The sequence below is a fragment of the Eptesicus fuscus genome, chromosome 13 (genome assembly GCF_027574615.1).
Source record: "Eptesicus fuscus isolate TK198812 chromosome 13, DD_ASM_mEF_20220401, whole genome shotgun sequence".
In the NCBI taxonomy this organism is placed as follows: Eukaryota; Metazoa; Chordata; class Mammalia; order Chiroptera; family Vespertilionidae; genus Eptesicus; species Eptesicus fuscus.
This window is the reverse complement of record NC_072485.1, coordinates 11,560,644-11,567,456: the sequence shown is the minus strand read 5'-3', so window position 1 is coordinate 11,567,456 and position 6,813 is coordinate 11,560,644.

The following is a 6,813-nucleotide window of genomic DNA, read 5'->3' as shown; positions in this document are numbered from 1 at the left end:
TGCAGTAGACAACCCCAGATACAGAAAATAGATTTGTAGTTTGTATGGACTAGGAGTGTTGAAGGACAGGGAATGACTACTAATATGCACAGGGTTTGTTGTTGGGGTCATGAAGATGTTCCAAAATTAGATAGTGGTGATAATTCCACAATACTACACATACTAAAAACCACTGAACTGAGTACCTTAAGTGGGTGAATTTTATGGTCTGTGAAATATATCTCATAAAGCTGTAATAAGGAATAAAGATGTGAAAAAAGTACTATAAAGATTTAGAGAATCAAAGAAACCAGGAAAGAGTGATAGAAGTATAATACATGTGAGGCCCTGAAATACACATATGAGGTGTGCATCAGGCAACTGAGTGTTTGTGGCTTACATCCATCTGCCTATTTGAAATGCCTGCCATTTCCTTTCCACACCTGGGCCTTGAACAGAACTGCCTGCCTGAACTGTTTGTTCTTTCATATTTCACAGATGAGCTATCACTGCAGAAAACATGTCCATTGAAAAGGCTAGATCCTCGATAAGACAAATACTAAGCTGAGGAATCAAGAATAAACTCACGTAGCTAGAGTAGAAACCGAGGGCTCTGATTTTGCCAGTGCATGCAACTAAAAGAATTAAAGGTAGGAGTTTGAGGCACCATTCATTCATTCATTCATTCATTCATTCGTTTTCTTTCTTTTCAGTGCCCCCTATATCAAAGTCTGGATAAAAGAATAGGTAGGTTAGACCTCAATCTTAGATCTTAATTTACTCATAAACCTGTAGGAGTTTATTAACCATGACTGCTGATAAAACTAGAAATACTCAATTCAAAGGATCTTAAGCGAAAAGGAAAGGTGTGACGCCGGAAACGGAAAGCACCAGATAACTGACTTCAGACAACTCCATTCCAGGAGCTCAACAGTGTCATCAGGACTCAGTCTCCCTTTCCTCTCTCGGTTTCTGCTTCTCCAAAGAGAACAAATTGCTGTTCTTAGATTGGCCTTGCTCGGTGTCTGCCAAATGGCTGGCTGCCCGCAGCTCCATGCTCAAGTATTTTCAGCTATTTCCTTTCCCTTGCAAAGTGCATTAACTGATCCCAGAGAAGATGACAGTGAGCCTGCGTCGTGGGCTTTTCCTCCTTTTGCTGTTGGTGGTGGCCGCCCTGTGAGTGGAGAGGTGTTGGGGGGACTGGACACCATGACTGGCAGTCCCAGCACACTGGGCAAGCAAAAACCATAACCACCACTCTCTACTTCACAGGCAGTGTGCAATCCATACAACTTAACAAAACTTGTTAAATGCCACGCAAAATTTGTTAAATGCCACACAAATGGTGTACATAAATATTAGTGGGGTTCAGAGGAGTAGAAATCTCTTCTGACTGAAGATGATCACCAAATCGTCATGAAAAGGTAGGAATTAGATTTAAAACTAAAATGAATTCCATATAAGCTTTTAGTGGGTGGGAAAGGGGTGAAGGGGATTCCACACTGAGAGAAGAACAAGGCAAAGTCTTGCTGTTAACAGAGTATTTTCCAGAGTGTGGGAAAGGGTGGGGCAGACTGGGTATAGTCAGAGTACCTGGTGTAATTAAAATGGAGATGGGATTGCTGGGAAGGCGAAGAGGGGAGAGGGGAGAGCAATGCCCACTCCTGCCCTCCTGGGACCTTCCTTCTTTTCTCTAATAAGAAGAAATCTATGTGACTTTCAAATTATTTTATTTTATTTTTTTCTCCTCTTTCTAACCTGGTAAACATAAGCAAATGGAATAATGAATGCCTGAGTGGGCAAAGCAATGGAATTTTCTGCAGGAAACTTGCTATATACGACTGCCTTTAGGAGCAGTTGAACTTGCTCTCTACGAATGAGGCATACACTTAACCTAAACAGGCAATCAATGTTCCACAGCAAGTAACCAAAACCATCCTGGGCTCTTAGATACCAGGAAATTGTCACAGGGAATTAATTTAAAGTTCTTAAACACTCATTGTAATTTCATTGATTTTCTTTCTACAGGGCGACAGAAACAGGCCAGGCCTCTGACTCTCACCTCTGCCTGCGAAAGATGACTTGCTGTGTTCTTTTAAGGACAATGGCAAAGCTGAGGGTCCTGCCCCAGGAGATCCCCTCTGCCCTACCTCATTCTCTTTCTCCTGCAAATGTATATCTTTATTTAAAATGATTTTTTCCTTTAATCATCGCACACTAGTTCATATTTCCTGATTTTTTTTTTTATTACTTTAACAAAGAAAGGGAGAATTTCTGGATTTAAATCTTAACTCAGCCATTTAACAGTTTTGGCCTTGGGCAACTTTAACATTTTCATTTCTCTGTTTCCTTCTATTAAAATGAGGCTAATAATAGCGCCTGTCACATAGGGTTGTTAGGAATACTCAATGAGTTGATATAGGTAAGGTCTTTAAAACAGGACTGATGATAAGCACAAAAACGTAAGTATGTTATTTAGCAAGAACATATTTTCGTCCCCTCTGAGTGCCACACTAAGCCTTGTGGCTTGCAGGAACTCAAACTGCACCGGAATGAGATGATCCCTCAATGAGAGGCCCGCACCACTGGCTCTGTGGCCCCCACCCCACCCTTTCCGTGAGGATGACCACAAAAGGGCCGCCCACAGCAATCGGAGGAAAGTCCCAGAACCAGGAGGACTAAGGCACAAAAAGGCTCAGGTTGCAAACTTTACCCAGCCTCCCGCACGGGCTTCCCCTGTTCTTTCCCCACCTTTTCCAGCTGCCCCCGCCCCCACCCCGGTTTTTTTTAAACCCTTTATTGCTAGATGATTTGATAGGTAGGCTGAGCACATGCTTAGCACCCCAGCAGAACTGCAGCACCAATAAAGAGAGAAAAATCAGAAAATGTGCAGAAATCTGAGCCTACTGTAGTCTTCTCATTTATGTCTTGTATTATTTCAAGACAAATTATATTGTGCAAAATTGGGATTCTCCGCCCTCCCCCCCCCTCCCGCCCCCAATTAAACAGGGTGGGGTGAGAGAGGTGCACCATCATCTTTTCAGCACTTAGTGCCTTTAAGGCTAATCCTTTCCCTCTCAGCAGACGGCTGTCCATTTTACTGCAAAGAAACAATGGAGAATGTCAGTCCCAAAGTCACTGTACTTCCCAGAACCCTAATCCGCACTCACATTCCTGCTTCAGCTCCTCATCCTGGTTCCAGAGCAAAGGAGGGCCAGGCCCCGCCCTGGGCTTTATCTAACACCACTCCCATGGCGCTTCTCTTTCTCTCTGCTCCTCCTTACCAGATGCTCCTCAGCCTATACAATAGGCTCAGCTCTCTCCTATTTTTGAAAACCTGCCACATCCCTCCAGAGGTCTCACTGTCTCCTTCCTCTGTTGTGCAGCGATTGAAAGCAATCGTCTTCTCCTCTGTGCCGCCTTCTCTTGCTCACCCTCCTTCCTCCCCACAGCTATGAGAACCTGGCTGTTGCTCTGTACATTCCGTTGAAACTGCTCTGGCTGGAGGTCAGCAGCAGCTACCTGACCGGTCTCCTGGGGCTTTGAAGTCTGTCCCTTGCTGAGCTCTCTGAGCCATCTCATACCCGCCTCCATCGCTTTATCTTTCGACCGCATTGCTCCCTTGGCTTTCATACCAACTCTCACTTTTTATATTTTGTCATGGTCTACTTAACTTTACTTCTCTTGTTTGCATTCTATTTTCTTCTTCCTGCCTTTGATGCTCTCCCCTAATTTTTCCCGAGTCTTCTATTTGTCTGACTCTTTTACTTTTCCTGGGTAGTGTTGTCCACTCTCCTGGCTTCCGTGAGCACCAATAATAAGCTAATGGTTCCTGAGTTTTAGTCTCTGAGTTCCAGACCTAGGTCCCTAATGCCTGCTGAAGGGCTTCCTGGGTGGCTCTAAGGGATTTCAGAGTTTAAACTCACCATAACTGGCAGATAACTCACCTTCTGCGAATCTTATATTTTTATATTTCCTTATTCCAGTAACAACACCACTCAATCCTTCCCTGTATTTTATATATATACTAGAGGTCCAGTGCACAAAATTCGTGCACTTGGGGGGGGGGTTCCCTCAGCCCAGCCTGCCCCCTCTCACAGTCTGGGAGACCTCAAGGGATGTCCTACTGATGCCTCTGTGGGAGGCGACCAGGCTGATCAGGGGAAGGCACCACCCCCATCATCCCTCTGCTGCTGCCACTGCTGGCCGCCGCAGCCGCCAAGGTGTTTTCATCAGTACGGACTTCAGTCCCTTCACCATGAGAAAATGACAACTTTCTTTAAGCATTTTCAAGATGTCTCTTTCATAGGATATGACATTTTTTTTTTTTATCCTCACCTGAGGATATTTTCCATTGATTTTTAGAGAGCATGGAAGAGAGAGGGAAAGACAGAGAGAAACATCAATGTGAGAGGCACACTTCGATTGGTTGCCTCCTGCATGAGCCCTGACCTGGGCCCCAGCCAGGGAGGAGCCTGTAACCTAGGTACATGCCCTTGATCAGAATTGAACCCGGACCCTGCAGTCCGCAGGCCAAGGCTCTATCCACTGAGCCAAACCGGCCAGAGCAGGATATGACATTTCTTAGCTCCTCCAGCAGTGGACCTTCATTTTTTCCTCCAGGAGTGAGGTGGAAAACCCTAAATCACCTTCTTGGATTCTTATTACCCAAGCAAGTGGCGTACTGCAAGTTGAGCCAATGAGCGGTCAGAAAAGGTGTTTCCTCTGCAGCTCCTGAGCAGAGCCAGGACTGCTGGCATACTGTGGCCACGGGGCTGCTGGGGGCCGGGCCGCCCTGCAGGTTTGTGTCTCCGCTCCAACCCCCCTGCGTATTGTTCTCTCCAGCTTTGGGGCTGAGCATGGGCCGCCCTGTCTGTTGTTCTCAGGTGCCGGGCCCACGCCTGGCCCCTCCTCCTGAGCTGGTCGTGATACAGAAAGAGAGAGAGAGAGAGAGAGAGAGAAGAGAGAGAGAGAGAGAGAGAGGTTTAGTTAGTTGTTTTAAATATATATTGTTATTTATTTCAGAGAGGAAGGGAGTGGGAGGGAAAGATAGAAACATCAATAATGAGAGATAATCATTGATTGGCTGCCTCCTTCACACCCCCTACTAGGGATTGAGCCTGCAAGCCCGGCATGTGCCCTTGACCAGAATTGAACCTGGGACCCTTCAGTCCGCAGGCAATACTCTATCCATTAAGCCAAACCAGCTAGGTCTGTATTATATTTTATCCTTCTCTTTCAACAATACCTGTAGAAGCTAATCAGTACTGTTGGCATTTCACTTTGAGATTGAAACATAAATTAAAATTAAGATGCATTATTAAAAACTTTCCCAAATGAAGTTAGTATAGTAAATTAGTATTAATAACTGTCAAAGAATGTTGTTTGTAAGTTTGTAGGCAAACTCTCTCTCTATATATATGTATATAGAGATTACACACATCTGTGTGTGTGTGTGTGTGTGTGTGTGTGTGTGTGTGTGTAATTATTCCTGCTCTCCCTTTCTGCCATGCAGCAGCTTCAACACCATTTTCGGTTTCAGTGTGAGACTGGCAACCATTAGCAGTAAAATTCCCTGGAAGTTCTTATTCCAGGCCCTACCCTAGTCCTGCTAAATCAGAAATCTTTGAGCATAGGACCTGACAATTGGTATTTTTAAACAAGATCCCCAGATAATTCTTATGGACTGCAAAGTCTGACAACTACTTCTTCTACTGGTCATGTTGTCAATCATTCCTCCTCCCTTCCATTCTCCATATGGTTGCCATGGTGATCTCTAATAAACAAAAACCAGATCCTAACCCTGTATTATTTAAAATCCTCAATTCTTGCCCATCACTCTTGAACATGACAGTCAAGGCCCTTCAAACTATAGCAGCCTACTCTTTCAGCACTCCTGTAACTACCTCATTGGCTTCTTAAGCTAAGGTCATACCTGATCTTGTGATTTCCTGAAATGTTGTTATACTTCTGTGCCTTTAAATATATTATTTTCTCTACTTGAAATGCCAATAACATTTTATTTTATTTTCAGGTCCTTCTATGATAACTGTCCTTACCACCATATTTATCTGGCTTCTTTTTTAGGATGTGATCTTATCTAAAGAATAAAATCTGTGCCACCCATATTTGTAGCCTATTTGTCATTTAAAAATATGATACGAATGTTTCATACACAAGAATAAACTCCAAATAAATGAGAGGTCTAAATGCAACAAATAAAACTATATAGGTACCAGGGGGGAAAAAACTTTAAAACTGGGTGTATATATGGGTATGGTGATGTCTTTATAACTTGATTAAAAATCTAGATAAAAACTAAAAAATATTGGTAAATTCTACCACATAGAAATGATTATTATTGTACAAAACAAAATATAAGTAGGAGAATATTTGCAATTTTTGTTAACAGTTTGACTAATTTATTTAATACTTAAAGACATCTTAAAATCAATGGAAAAAACCCAACCTTCATTAAAAATATGTACAGAAAAATATATTAAAACTAGAGGCCTGATGCACAAAGATTCGTGCAAGAATGGGCCTTCCTTCCCCTGGCTGCCGGCACCGCCTTCGCTCTGGCAGGAGATGCCTTTCTGCCTTCCCACGCTGCCCAAAGGCCCGGAGCAGCTGGGGTGGTGCGGAAGGCTGGGCGCCTGCATATGCAAATTAACCCACCATCTTTGTTGGGTTAATTTGCATACTCACTCCTGATTGGCTGATGGGTGTCACGAAGGTACAGTCAATTAGCATGTTACTCTTTTATTAGTGTAGATAGGTATTAAATATACTGAACATCAGTTAAGAGAAATGTGAATTAAAAGTGCACTGGTA